Source organism: Heterocephalus glaber, unplaced genomic scaffold (assembly GCF_053883595.1).
Source record: "Heterocephalus glaber isolate CG9 unplaced genomic scaffold, H.glaber_assembly_v1.0 deba00001577, whole genome shotgun sequence".
NCBI lineage: Eukaryota > Metazoa > Chordata > Mammalia > Rodentia > Bathyergidae > Heterocephalus > Heterocephalus glaber.
In genome coordinates, this window is record NW_028258358.1 from 2,762,841 (window position 1) to 2,779,019 (window position 16,179).

Sequence of the window (16,179 nt, forward strand, 5' to 3'; positions counted from 1 at the left end):
GTTTTTTTCATTTTATTGCTGCATTATCATCACATTTAATTACTAAACCTTTGGAAAATTATTCAGCATTTTAGGCTTGAAACTACCCAGTAGGGTGTCTATTTTTGCATAGAAAATTACTATGTGAGAACACCCAGTTTAACCTAGCATATATACTAAATCAATGCTTCAGGAATAAACTTTCTTTTAATCTTTTCAGTTCTCTCAGTTGATAAAACAAGTAGGCGAAGTAGCTTGGCTTAATATACTTTAAAGGGAGTATTCTGCAGGTGAATCAAAAAAAAAAAAAGAACAAGCTTCTTGGGCAATTTATTATGCATTCTATTTTTTCTTCCTAAGAGAGCTCTAGCATTTACCCAAAATGGTATTTCCCTTTTAGGTGTGCATCACAACACAGTGAAGGAAAGATGGCATTTCCAGACAAGTCTCTCATCCTGTGACAGCTGAATTATTCTCTCCCAAATATGCTAAAACAACAGATTTTCATTTTGTTCAAGGACTTACATCATTGTTAAAAAGCACTTCAGAATTTGATGCAGTCATCAAAAATGTGGAATTAGGAGAGACAATAAACATTGAGGTACCAGTGTCACACCATCTCTAAAATAGGATTTAAACCTTTGAAAAGCATGTGCAATTACAGCGAACCTTCTCACTGTAAACAGCAAAGCCAAGGTCTTACAAATAAATGGAGTAGGCAGCTTATGGGATCTGATTAGAGGGGCAAGCCAGATGCTCCTATCTAAAAATATCTTCCCGCCTGTTACCTTTAGAATTCATTCCTCTGCATCTTGGAGGCTTTTTTGATCAGTAAGAGACCCCCATTAAAATGTAAATACTGCTGGGAGTTGCGGAGCCTTAATCTTTTATCAACTATCGTTTTAGCTGACTAGCTGGAAGGAAACAAGAAATAGAATAGAGATTTAAAAACAAAAATAAGTAGAGAAACAAGATAAAGAAGAAAGGGATATTGACAGGAAAGAGAAGACCTGAGAATAAGAACTTCTGTATTTAACAATTTTACCTTGAATCAGTTCTAAGTAAATGAGTATATATGAAAGCAAAAAAAAAAAAAAAAAGGAAATGCAAAACACAGAAATGTTTTTAAACTCAGAATTACAATGCTGTTTAAGCAACTTTGAACAAGAAGACAGCAGATAGAAATGTTTTTGGACTTCAAGACCTATATTCCTTACCAACATACTCACTTTTAAAAATGACTATGGGGAAGTTAGTTTTCTCACTAAACAAGATTATCACATTAAATGGAAAATAATACTGCCTATCAAAGGACCTTTGTAAATAATAAATTTGAAGAAGTGTATAGTGACAAAAATAATGATAGTAAAGCAAAATGAGATTCAACCATAGCTAAAACTTAGTTGTATATCCTCTAATTTAATTTAAAACATTCCCCCAGAAGCTGGTGGTTTTGTTTCCTGTATCTTAAGTTTCATACAGCAATGGAGTAAGGCCAGAAGGAAGATTTGAATCCAAATTCTCCCATTCAAATACTAAGCAGGCCAGACGCTGCACTGCTCTGAGATCAGACAAGTTCAGGAGTGTTCAGGGTGATATGGCCATAGACTTGAATCCAGATTCTGTCATTCACCAGCTGTGAGATTAATTCAGCCTTTAGAAATATTAATTTCCTCATCTGCAATATCACTATTGTTAAATGATATCGTGCAGAAATCTTTTAAGGATTTGATATAACTTACGTAAAATATCAAGGATTACATAGGTTATGCAGGTTGTCTATAATGGGTATTCGTCTAATAGTTTTAACTTTTAATATTATTAAGTAAAAATATTAGCTTTTATTCTAGGAAATAATTGCTGTCTCTTATACATAGTCCTTGAACATAGTTTTTTATTTACTAAAGAAAACACTTTCCTCATAATGCTTAATAATCTTAAGCAGGGGAATTGAAAAAATAAAACAGGTAACCATAGGCATCTCTACATAGAACATACTCTGCTAAAAATATATGAAGTTGGCCCTGCCAGCACCCTGACAAGGCAAATAAACATTCAAAACAGGTGATCATGTGGACTTTTTTTTTTTTTTGGTACCGGGGATTTAACTTCGGACCTTGCGCTTGCGAGGCAGGCGTCGGAACCACTGAGATAAATCCCCAGCCCCTATGCGGACTTTTAAAAATGATAAAAAACCACATGAATTGCTTAAAATTGACTACTTAACAACAAACAGCTCTGCTTCCACAAAGCTATCTATCCATCTGTCATATGGCATTGGACAGGTTTTCCCTTTGTGTATCTATTTTTTCTCTTCACTAAGGACAGCTGGTTGAATGTGAATTTTCTATCAGATACACTTAACTCTTGGCTTCTAAGCAAGGAAAATATTGAATTTTATCGTTTAATTTATTTTTCTAAATGTTTACCAGGTGAAATGTCTTCCCTCTTGCCCTGTAAAGCTGCAGTGGGTGGGGACAATGAACACTTAACCAACTTAACAAAACCTCTAGTCCAGTATCACACACAAAAAGATTAAGAAATAGTTCATAACAATGAAGGATTTGGGTTAAAGTATTCATTTATTCCTTTCTTTTCTCACTTTTCAGTCCATGAGAAATATATAATATTCGCTAATGATGATGGTGAAAGGTATGCAAATAAAGTTTATAAATAGAAAACAATAGAAGTATACAAAGAAGAAAAGTGTCTCAGAGTACCTGGGAATGAAAGGTGTCTGGAAGATAAGGCAAAGGGAATGCACTTCTCTGAGCCATATCAGAAAGAGTGGATAATGACATAATTGGAATTCTAATATTAAATGAGAATTAAGCAGAAGTTACAAATGAAATTGCCATTAAAAACTGATTTTCAATGTATAATCAACCTGTCTGATTACTTTAAATGCTGGAAGTGTGAACTGGAAGGAAGAGAACAAAAAGGAGTAGTCTGAGCAAAAAAACATTCTCCCCCTGCCCCTCCCATGCCGTTGCTTCCTTACAGAGTCTGTACTCACTGAGTAGGATGTCTAAGCACCAAAGATAGGTCTCCCAAGGAAAGAGGACATCATTCCTGGTGCTAGCTACATGGGCCTCATTGAAATTTCTAGAGCGTTTGTTTAAACAGAGGGTAATTTGGAGGTTATAGGGTCCTGAAAACAAGCTTAATTTCCCAATTCCTTTTTATATGTAGATACACTTTTTATCTTCTAAATGCCTGCAGGGATCTAGCTGTTTAAAAGAAAATTTCAAAGGCGAAGGTGAATTTGTATGTTAATCCACTTCCTATAAAATAAACATGGGGTGTGTTGCAATTTTCTTCTGTTAGTAGAGATGATTTTACTGAAGTAGAGGTGAGCATCTGTGGTAAATTAAGCAAGCTGGCTTTACAAAAGGCCAGGCAACTCAAGTCTGTAAATTGTTTCTCTGAATTTTGCTGCAACTTCACTTACATCTGTAGGGATGAACATCTCATGTGCTTATGCACAGTCTAGTTTCTCCTTCATGAACTAGCAGGGTGCTGACAGCGCACGGTAGGGTATAAACTCTTCTCCAGCAAAAGCACAATGTATTGTGCAAGGCACCTCAGGCAGTAACTGATACAAATCCTGCTTCTCTGTATTTATGGAGTGAGGTCCAAAGTCCCTCATCAACAGCAATGCTGTTCTAATTATTCAAGCTGATATTCCCCACATGAGTATTATTGGACAGCCTCCCAAACATGTTTAAAAAGTTAGCACAGTCTAATGGTTTGTTCCAAATACGTGAAAGTACCCAGGCTGTCACAGGTGCTCTAGGCTGAGTTTCTGTTTCTTGTGTCCTATTTTTCGGATTTATCTCATGCAAAATGAACTTCTCTTCACAACAGAGTGAAATGGTTAGCTTAGAGAGTAAGCATAGCATGAAGCCAAAGAAATGTAAAGTATTAAATTGAAGGTCACAGATTTAAGAGCTGTTCTTTCTACTTTGTAACCTACATCATATCTTGTCTGTCACATCTTGTCTGTGGAGGCAGGAATCAGCACAAAATGTTGCCACGTTTATGATTGTTTTCAGGTACTGGAGATTGAACCAAGGGCCTTCTCACTGAGCTACATCTCAAGCCTTTTTATCATTATTATTTTTTTAATTTAGAGAGTCAGGGTCATGCTAAGTTGCTCAGTCTGGGCTCGAACTTTCCATCTTCCAGCCTCAGCCTCTCAGAGTGCTATGATTACAGGCATACACTGAACCAACATCCCCGGAAGATTAATAATACTTTATTTTGAGGAAAAAAAGTTAAAAGTAGAGCATCTGTGAATAAACATACACATATAAATACATGCTGAATACAGTAGTTTGTACAAAGATCCACTTGTAGAGAAAAACCATTCATAGGTGATAACGTATTTTTAAATTTTTCTACCTAAAAATGTTAACATTGAACCATATGTCAGAATGCTGTTTTTATTTACTATATATGCTCTTAAGTCAAGTGCCTAGATCGATTTGTATTGCTCTGCATTGCCAGGGCCCATTACATTTGGAAAAAGTACATGCCCAAAAATACTTGATGAATGAGTAAAGAACAGCCACAGTTTTTCTTAATCATGAGACTATTTATTACAATATCTATTTTTTGCTTCTTATACATATACACACAAACTTTTTTCCAAAAATTTCTTATTAAGTAGCATACTGAGTAGGCTTATTACAAAAATATTATGCAAGTTATTTCTAACTACACCAATGACTTCTTTTTCATTTATCTTTTCCTCATCACAATTCTACTCTGTATCCTGTATTAATGATGATGGGCAGATACTACCATTAAGTACTGCTGGCTCCTCATGTCCCTGACAAACAAACTAGAGGTGTACATATTTTGAAATGCTTTCTTTATAGTAATTGTGCCTAGTATACCTAGTATATATATTTTCTCAAAATTCTACTGAAGGAGATTACATTAAATAGAAGATGAAGGAATTGAATCATAGAAGACCAAGTAAAACACTCTATTTCCTGCTGAGTTACTGTATGACATAACAGTCATCTTTCCTTTACCTTTGATGTGTGCTCCTAACTGGGATAGAATGATTCTGCAGATCATCAGATCAACTAAAATTTCAGGGACACATGACAACAAGGATGCCCCATAGCAGTGAGCTAAATTTGACCAGAGCACAGTATCAAGTGAAGAAACCTTTAGTTAGGTAGGCTCAAAGTGGAGAATAATGGGAGTTGGCAGCAATATCTACCAACTATCAGGACCTATTGCAATCTTGAAATAACACCATTTTTTACTTTATTTAATACTTCATAATTGCTGTTAGCTCATGCCTTAAAACACTATGATACTCTCAATAGATGTATAGATATTGGTATAAGTATAGGCATGACTTCATATATATTATGTACATTAAAATATATATACTTATACATATGTTCTCTAATAAGTACATAATTTTATATATACAAACTCTACATATACAATCTCATCATAACTCTGAAGATGAAGACTGCTTTCCTCACCTCATCTATACTCTTCAGACAAATTAAGTCTTGTGCACAAGATCACCCTGCTGGTGATCACAGCAACGGTGATTCAAACTTTGGCCCACTTGTTTGCATGTACTGGATTGCCTTTGACACATTTTTAGCCTAAGTATTACATAGGATTAAAGTACTAGAGTTGTTTTATGGATTGTTTCAAGAGAAGTGTTAAGTTGAATTATCACCGATATATTAAGGGTGTTAGAGCTCATCGGCAGAGGGAACTTGGGATCCTCCATTAGTGACTTGGATGGAAACTGTGAGCTATAGATTACTGCAGGTCTCAGCTGGTAGACCCTGCTCATGGCACACGCAGTGAAACTAACCCGTACCTCCTGTCTCTCACAGACCAAGGACATTTCCCATCTTCCTGCTAAACTGAATTCTTCTTCTGATCAAATATCTTAAATCAAAATTATGATTACCTATTTGTTCTCAATAATATGTCATTGACTATTAATGATCTGCTGATTATTTTCAGGCCTCTTTCCAGGCTAAAACCATTTGAATAATTGGAAGCCAGAGGGAATTAAAATTTTCCAGTAGAGCTTTGATATCTGTCAACCTAATGTTGGTCATTCAGCCCTATTTCTGGATATCCAGGATCTTAAACTTGCTTTCCTAATAAGTAAACTCATTAGCTAGAATACTAAAATGATTAGAATACTAAAGAATAATTATAAATATATAAATAAATAAAATTAGCTGAGATATACCCCTCTAAAATTGTTTTTGGAGCCAGAAGCATTCATCAAGATTTACCATATCATTCTTAGCACATAATAATGGTTTTTAAGGTTCATCAAGCACCATATATATTTAAATATAAGCCAATATTTTCCCAAGAAATATTACCCAGAACAAAGGGAGTCATATTATATTAGGCCCTTAAGGATTATTTCATTTTAAGAGTCCTATTTAAAGAAGACAGATGCCGCTACAAGAATATGTACCAGTACCTATTTTGGATGTTTAGAGGTCAATCAATAAAATAAATGATAAAGTATTTAACACAGTTTAATAACTAGTTTAACAAGTAGTTATCTTAGCTTCATAATTAGCTTATTAACAATTTGGCTTTTTACCATAGCTCAGTGAGTTATCGCTGTTAACCTACAAAAGTCCCTAACAGTGAGGAAATGTTCAAAGGGCATTTGGTGATTAAAGGAATGACATTGCTATATGGATACTTGTGTCTTGAAATATGAATTTCTGGAGAGAATATTAACTTCAAATACTACTATTTCTCAATTAACTGAAAAACAGTGGTGACTTGTTGAGTGACTTTATTAATGAATAAGATGTAAGAATAATAATCACTTTCAACATTTGGCAGTGTCGTGTTGCACACTTGCACAAGGGTGTTGAGACTCAATAAAATTAAGGTTCATTCAATGGCAAAAAAAAATACTGATGATGATGAAGAATAATTTATTTTTGGTACCGGGGATGAAACTCAGTACCTTGCGCTCGAAGCAGGCGGCAGAACCACTGAGCTAAATCCTCGGCCCAATAAATTGTTTTTTAAAAAGTTTTTATGATGTGATAGCAAAAAACCCCTATAATTTTAATTTAAATAGTATAGATATAAACTTGACTATTTATTATATCCTTAAATGGCTATATATTTAAAAAGGCAATCATTGTTTTCTTCTATATCTCAAGAAAGCAGGGATTTTTTTTCCTTTGAGATGCTATTTCATTTCAATTTATGACAAGTTTGAAGCTTTGAATTCCAAATTTATGTCTCTTTAGACTGAATTTTCTTTTTCCATGGAGTCTACACATAAGGGTTGGTTTTGATTCACCTTAATATGTATCATTGAAATGTAGCACCCAGAATTTAATATAATAATGCTTTGTAGTTAGATGCAACATACAGTGAGGTTTTTATCTCCCTTGTTTTGTAAGCTGTATGCTGACTAAAGTAGCTTAAAATTGCATTTGCACCTTGGCAGTCAGATCACACTATGGACTAATATTGAGACTTCCTGCAACTAAAATCCCCACATCTTTCTGACATGTGCTGATAAGCTACATAATCCTCCAACCATACTTATATGGGTAACTGCAATGAACTCTATTTTTACCCTTACTTTTGTCCAGCTTACAAGATAGCCTTGGAACAAAGTACTACATCTCCAAGTTTTACATTAATTGCAAATGTGATGCCTATTAGGAATCTATGACCTCCCTGGAGCTTTTGACAGAGAAAGGAAATGTAGATGTATTGGTGCAAAGTCATGCAGTAAAAAAAAGGTCCTCTTTTAAAGGAAGATTGTGTTAAATATTTCAGAAAAGTTGCCATGATACAAATTGTGTCCCCTTACTAAAAAAATTCACATATTAATTTGGTACTTGGACCTGGGTTTTGAGAGATAATTAGGTTTAGATAAGATGATGAAAGTGTGCCTTCGTGATGGAATAGTCCCCATATGAAAAGAGACACTAGAGAGTTTTCTTTCTTTCTGCCAGTTAAGACAAAATAGGAAGTCATTCATCTGCAAGCCAGAAAGAGAGCCCTCATGTGAATCTAACAAGACTAGTATCCTCCTCTTATGATTCTCAACTCAAGAAATGTGCTAAGATATAAATTACTTTGTTTAAGTTAAATAAGCTATGTTATGTTGTTCTGCTATCCCAAGCAGACTAACATGAAAGGAAAATACAAATGGTGTGATTAATAAAGCTTCTGTTACCTTCATTTTCATGATGAATTAAAAGGATAAGATTAATAAGATAGACATAATTATTATATATCACCTAATTGGAGAATTTGGTCTCAAAAATGAGAAATATGACTGATGTTTCAAAGATGAAGAACCACACATAAAACTATATGAAAGATTAAAAGACTTCCTCCTGTTTGAAGGCAGAAGAAATGAAATCAATCAAGACACTAAAACTGGCTTTGATGGAGTATGATGATGTGATTGTGTTGAAATCCAGAAAATAATACCCAAAGAGGGGCATTTTACTGTCAAACAAAGGACATCAGAGAGCCTCACAGGCAACCCAGAGTCTCCCTGGCCTACTCCTGAGCACCTGTCTCTCACCCCTTATTCACTCTCAAAGCGAGTCATAGCAAGTATGGTTTCTCTTCCTCAAAACGATCCATAGAAACTAGAGTTCCTATTCTCCAAAGCTATCCATAAAAACTAGAATTATTACTCTAACATTTCCCTGCATTTCTCTCTCAGATTTCTCCACTGATAAGTTCTCTGACCTCAGAAGAAGAAACAGTACAACTGAGAAGTCCAAGAAGAATCTGAACATTCTGCTGAATTCCCCATTTAATCTTTTACATGCTATTAGGTCATACATATCCTTTTTGTCCAATCACATTTCTACATGGCTGTATCTAGTTCATTGTACAAAAGCACAAAGCAATGGTTCTGCTGCCTGCCTCACAAGAGCAAGGTCCCAAATTCGATCCCCGGTACAAAAAAAAAAAAAAAAAAGCACAAAGCAGGCATTTTCCTCTGGGTCTTTGGGTCTTCATTCTGACAGCTAGCATGCTACATACAACTATGATTCAATAAATTTGCTATGCTTTTTTCTCGCTACTTTTTCTTTTGTTACAGGGGTATTGGTTATGACTCTAATGATGAGGGTAAAAAGTATAATCCCTTTTGCCTCTACAATTGAAAGAGAGCAATTCATTGAAAGGAAAGCAGGTGATAAAGAGAAAAATCCTGGATGTTCAATAGTAGGCCTGGAATGCTTAGAAACAGAGTTAAAAGATGGGCTGGATGAAAAATACAGAATTCAATGATTAATTTCACAGATTGGGAAAAATAAAGTCAAAGAAAGTAGGAACTACTCATGATGATTAAATATAGCCTAAGAGTAGCAGTGATATAATATTAATTTTTTAATCCTAAAAGTAAGAGTAGCAGTGATATAGGATTTACTTTTTTCATGTGAGACTAGAGATAAAACAGATTGAAATGGGCAATCAGTAACACTAAGTTGTTTTAATTTTATAAACATATGATGTGTGATTGAAAATACAATAAATGTTTAAAAATATTTATCACAGTAAAAGACACATTGTCATTAATTCTTTCCAAAGAAACTCCAACTGCTTTGAAAACAAATTATCCCATTGTTTATGCCTCTTTAAAAGCAGTTCTGGAGGCCTTCTTTCATGATTGTATTTAGTTGCACAGTGATGGCTAACTCTATGTCTTAATCAGAAAGTTTAACTTTCATATCACTTTGATTTTGGAGCATAGTCAGAGTCACAGATCTGGTAAATAAGGTGGATGAAGACACACTGTAATTTTTTATGGGCCCGTCTTTCCATTGGATGGCGCTGGGCAGCAGCATTCACCAAACATTAGAACAAACTTTGTAAAAATATGAAAGAGGGCTTCCAGAACTGTTTTTACAAGTAGAAAGAACAATGGGATGAGTGTGTTTGAAGTTAGGAGGAGTACTCTGAGGGGGTTAGTGATAAAGTGAACTTTACTGTAATCATTTAAAAAAAATTAAATATTTGCTGCACATTTTGATCACCCCTTTACACTATATACCAGTTAATATTTTTAGGACTCATGTTTGTTTTCTTATTTGTAAGATATCACAAAAATAAATCTCCATTCATTTTTCTACCTTTACAAGTACAGGCTATTCATTGATGCATTTTTTTAAAAGTTTTGTTCTTTTATTTTTTTCATGAAATGAACTAGATCTTCTGAGAGCATTTCTATATTAGGAACAGAGCTTTGCTGCTGTTTTTAAGCTAAGTTAAACATAAATAGGAACTCTCCCCATTTCCATTGAAGTGTCACTCAGCTGAGTACCCACGCTAGCGAGGAGGTGGTTCTCTCTACAGAGATTCATCGTGCTGTTTTATACTTAGATACTTTTCTCAGAAATGAAATGTTTAAATTTCCCATCTTATTTGTCTAACCGTAGCTTTTCTTTGAAAACTTGCTATTGTTGCTATACTAAGTTCAATGTTTTTTGTTTTTCTTTTCTCCCATTTTTAGGACCTAAATTTGAAATGATCACTTAAAAATGTTTTATTTGATGGTAAGTTACCACATATTAAAGTAAAAACACATGAGTATACAGGTTGATTTACTTTTAAGTAACAGATTTATAACCTCAAGAGTGCAAAAATTTCAGGAATTATTCACAAGATATTTCTAAAGATCGTGATAGAAAACCTATTTTACTACAGCTATTTTCCTACAACAAGCAGCGCCTAGAACCTCCACAAATCTCAAATGAGTATTCCAGTTAATGACATAATGGAACCATGATTTTAAAGCTGAACAGTAACAAATGATATCCTATATCACTTATTTCTATAAATGTATCAGACAAGTATAAAAACTCCCCATAAATTTATTCTCTTAAATAAAATATATTCTCAAGATATTTGGCCAATTGAGACTGTCCATAATAAAAAGTATTAATTAAGAAATTGCTAACGTAAGACATATTTTGACCTCATAACTAGGGCTAACAATTTGTGTCAATCTTTCCATAACGTCACTGAGCAGCTATGCACCAAAAATCAACATAATATTCTGAAGTGCTTGAAACTCTATGTCAAAAGTTTCTTATGGTTTCTGAATTCACTTAACTTGATGGGAATAGTTTATCATTTCCTTAGTCACTGAATACTCTGAAGCAGTCAACTCCTGCACAGAATTAGAAGTCCTGATACCTGAAACAGTAAAAATAATCCAGTACAACTTTAAGAAACACTACTTAAGCCCTTAATTAAGGGACATGTGTGGTTGACTTTTTTAAATACATAAGCTATTATTTTATTAAAAATTAAAGGTAAAGTTTTAAAAATTAAGTTGACCAGATATAAAACAATTTTTAAAATCTCTAAATGTGTATTGCAAAAAATAAAGATGAAAATTGGCTGTAAAAGTGCTTGCCATTACCAAAAGAAGCATGTTTATACAAAACCAACGGAAAATTCATGTTACACAGATAATGGAGATAATTATCTGTTCAAAAGGAAAAAGCAAAAGGAAAAGAAAAGCACTTAAAGTCTTCAAGTCACATATTTTGTTCATTTCTTACTGACTGGGTTTTGTATTCACTTTTTTCTTGTCCAATGATTGGATAATGATAAAAATGGTAACCAGACATTTACTCAACATTGCCCCACACAGGGATGAATTTCCAACTGGAAAAGAATGGATTTTCAGCTGGTGAATCAGTTGCCTTTATCTCTTCTTTATCTCACAGTTTAGGGTTTTCATTGTGTTTACATAGATAGTTGTAGTTGTAGTTGTGGCCATACTGACATTATTGACCTTGGGACTTAACTTTCCTCATATTCTTCTTTGTCATCCTCTCTGGGCCATCCTTGGCAATGAGGGCTTTGGTGAAATTGTTATCTATAACCTCACTACATGCTCTCTCTCACTGTTCTGCCATGTTCCCTTCTACCCTATGGGTGCCCTCCGTCACTTCCCCTGCAAAGGAGGGTTGGAATACTGTGAGAGGTGTCCACAGGGTGTCTTCAATAAGTGAGGTAGGAATTTTCAGCTGTGGTAGGAACAATGTTGTTGGGTCTGGCATTCTGAATGCTCTCCAAACCTTTCTTCTTTTTTCCCACTTTTAATATACTGGTAATTCTGCCAGTAATCATGTGGGAAACCTCTATGCTACAAACAACTTCTGTAATGGTTACAGCTTGCAACATGCTTACTGTCTTGATCTGAAACTTCACCATGTTTATAACATTGGCCGCCTAAACATCCTTTTCCCCTTCAATATTATAAAGTCAGTCTCTCCAAGTTCCACACTGTGGAAGGTATTTCCTGGATTATACTTCTTTATGAAATTTGATATACAAACACATCTCCCCTGTTGTCATTTCTGATGATAAAACCATGTATATTTCTTAAATTAAAATATTTTACTTTCCTTAAAACTTTCACTGTAATTACTTTCTTGTCATAACAATGACAGGCACAACCAATGTGAAGCCTCCTACATCCCCATTCCCTATGCTGCTGTCCATGGTCCCCGGCACAATACAGGCAACATTGAGGGTGGGCAGCTACAAGCAACTGCTACTTATATCAAAGCTCCTTGGTGCAGTGAAGGTGACTGGAATTGGGCACAGCACTTCTGCTCCTCCTGGAATGTGATGTTAACTAGTCCAGTTGGCAGGGGCCATTGGTTTCCTCTGGAATCCCCGCTGGATTTCCTTGTTCCAAAATCTTCCTATAATATTTATCATGCACCAAACTAAGTATAATTAGCTTGCTGTACAACAGAGCCTTACTAATAACATAAATAACTGATTGATAATTATTTTTTATTATATATAGTGAAAACTGTGTGGGACTTTTGGGAGATCACTTTTGTCGAGAAAGCACAATCTACTGAGAGATGAACTGCTCACACTCAGGTGAGGATGATTAGTGCCACGTGGTGTTTTAAGCCAGCACTCGTAACACCTGTGCTCACCTCGGTGACAACACTGATATGGTCATAACATTAGTACGATACTACAGAGTGTACAAGAGTTAATGTTTTTTAGCTGTTATTTACTGCTGAGATTTACATTTCTCTCCACTGTGAACAGTGCTATGGATAGTCTAAGAGCTTGTGTATGTGATTTTTGATAAATTTTAGTTTTTTATAGTATATTTGCTTATTTTTGGTAGTAATGGTAAATAGACTATCACATACATGTATTCTGTGCATTAATGACATGCCAAACTGTTTTCATATCTCTATTTTATAACGTTCTGCTTTAATAAATTGTCACAAATTACAAAAAGTAAACTGAGTATAAGTGGACTTTCCCAGCTCAAACCAATGTTTCTAAGGGTCAATTGTACTTATTAGGAAGATAATTTGATACTAAGAAAAATAATGTACAAATTCTCAGAAAATTATCTGAAAGTTTTGTTTGTAAATTGACTTGTATGCAATTAAAATCACTCTTTATGTTTTTAGAACTGAACTGAAATCGAAACACTTCTGTGACATCATGTTCACTTAAAATACATTTACTTATAAACCAAACTTTTGGTTATCAACCAAAATTAGATGTCAGTGTCTCTATGAACATCTTATAGGAGAAATTTAAAAGAAAATAAACACAAAATAATTGTTTTTATTTGAAACAGTGACATATAATTAAAAATTTCCAAACAATGGCATATTACTGGACCTTATGTGAGTCAGAGCACTTTGTTGACTGTCATGTACCTTATACATCTAGATTTTTTAATGTACTTTTTTTCCTCCAGTAATTTTGCAAATCTTATAAAGTATTTATGATAAGAATGTAATCATTCCAATGAATTTCAAAGGCCACAGTATGTTCTTGTGAAAAATTAGTTTTCTATTAATTAAATTCTGCCCAAGAAATAATGAAGGTCACTGTCACATTTTTATTTATTTCTTTAGACTTTACATGTAGTAGTAGTTAAAATTATGAGAAATATTTCTTCAGAAGCCATAATATCCTAGCCATTGATGTTGCAATTACTAATTTAGTGGAATTTATAATTGATCACTTAAGAAAACAGAAAATAGCAACATTTACAATAGTTTTAACACACTGTATAGAATAAAGAAAATATTTTGCAAAGGGAAATAGGATACCTAATGCAAATTAATTAAATTAAATTAAAATACAATATTTTTTAAAACTTTGTTCAAAGTTTTTACTTTATCCAGAAGTACATATGTTTAACCATGACTATCTTTCTTTTTATGGAAGATTAACCTAGTTTGTCACCTGGAAAAGTAACCAAAACATCACACAACTGCTGTATTGTCATCATTAAAATGTAGCAGCTGGAGAGAATCCATTTAAATGGAGATATCTGCACATACAAACCTTTGGACATATTTATTTACTTCTATTTATTTTTCTACTATTTAAGTTGTTAACATAACTGTTCACAAATTAATACAAACAAATGAATGATATACAAAAACCAAGAGTTAGATTATTGTGCCATGAAGAAAATCAATTTTCAGAAAAGTAAAATTCCATATAAATCTTTAAATTGCACTTGCTTTTCAAGTGTAATGTTACATATCCAATATTTTGTATTTGTTACTTTGTTTAATTCTTTTTCATAATTACCTATTCAGGACCTAGGTTTAAATCCAATGTGAAACTAACTAAAGTGTTTTTTAAAAATTGCTACTTAGATGATCTCAGTGATTTGCACACTAAGTATACTAAATTGATAAACTTTGCATTTTGTTACTGTCACCAGCACTTCTTAAAACTAGTTTTCCCCTTTTTTCTAAGAATGTATAAATGATATGACATTTTCAAAAAAAACCTTTCAAATATATTTATTGGGAAAATGTGACCAAATATGAAAACTCCAAACGTGCATTAGTCTTCTTTTAAAGTATGTTAAAACACAATTTAATGAGACAATACACAGTACACACAGGAGTCTACTTTGTTAATCTAAAATCACAGTATCTTCTTCTTTATCTTGTCTACACTACCAATTTTGAGTAAGGATTTCTTTTTGAGAAAAAAAGGTATAATGAGTTAAATATTTCTTCGGGGCAAGTTTTTATTCACACTTTGCATTCAGTAGCACATTAAAATTGTAATGATACAAAAACTCTTAGTAATGCTATGTATACTTTTAGACTTAATATTGAAAGAATACATTATCTCTTGTGTTGATAACTCATGAGTTTTATAGCTGCACATAGCAGACATAGCAGTAGTTTATAATCTAAAAACCAATGGCAACATGAATTCTTTTATGGAAAATAGGGTAAGCATTAAGAAGACATGTAACAAAATTTTATTCTCTACCCCCTTCTGGAGAACAAAATGCTGTCTAATGCATTTAAACATTAGGCTCAATTGGAATAACTCTCTCTGTGGTTATCTATATTGCTTCCTCTGAGACAGGCTAAGCACAGTAGATGAAGATAGAAAGAACCTAATAGTATCAGTAAACACAAAAACCATAAGGGAAATGAATTGTTATCATAGCACATTTTAGCAGAGCAGTATAGAAGAGTAAAAACAATTTAAAAAATACACCCTTCTTGAGCTGGTACATTCCCTGGCTTATTAGGTCATCGTCAAATTTTCTACTTCAGTTTTCTTTCTTTTTTCTCTTTTTCTTTTTTAACTTAAAAAGTTTTTGTTCCAAGGCAACACAGACCTACTGTGTACTTTTAATGCTTCAATTTATTTGTGTCCCAATATATAAATTGGAATCATTAATGAGATGCTTTCCCTGGAAATACAAAAATTATCTTTTGGGGTTCTAATAGATCCTCAGGATATGACTTTTTTCTTTTAAACTTTTGAGTTCTTTCTTGGCAAAATGTCTGTTCAGTTTCAGAATGATAGATAAGTTGCCATTACAAAAATATCCCTCCAATTTTTTGGAACAAGTATTTACAAATAAATAGTCTTTTGAGGTAGAAGTGTATCTTGTAAGCTCAAGGTTAATTAAATTAATGTTGTAATATTTTCTGACTGAAAGATCTGAAACTCATGTAAACTCGAGAGCATTGAAAAATTATACAGTGATATCTGCCAAAATTCAACAACTAAAATATAAATTGTTAAAAATCTATTTTTCACTTACTAGAAATAATGCATTAAATAATTAGAGCAAGCAACTTTCTGCACAATTTGTAAAATATTTAAATGTTTCTTTTTAGAAATGAG

At 33.5% G+C, this 16,179-nt stretch overlaps 1 protein-coding gene and 1 long non-coding RNA gene across 14 annotated transcripts in view; one reads left to right on the plus strand and one right to left on the minus strand.

The window, feature by feature from the left end:
• Window positions 1-4,115, plus strand: part of LOC147823485 (uncharacterized) — a 32,144-nt gene extending 28,029 nt beyond the window's left edge. Inside the window, exon 3 of the long non-coding RNA XR_015443695.1 lies at window positions 380-4,115. This is a non-coding gene — a long non-coding RNA (uncharacterized LOC147823485). The remainder of the gene's footprint in view (window positions 1-379) is intronic.
• Pcdh9 (protocadherin 9) overlaps window positions 1-16,179 on the minus strand; it is a 918,070-nt gene that overhangs the window by 630,767 nt on the left and 271,124 nt on the right. The window lies entirely within an intron of this gene.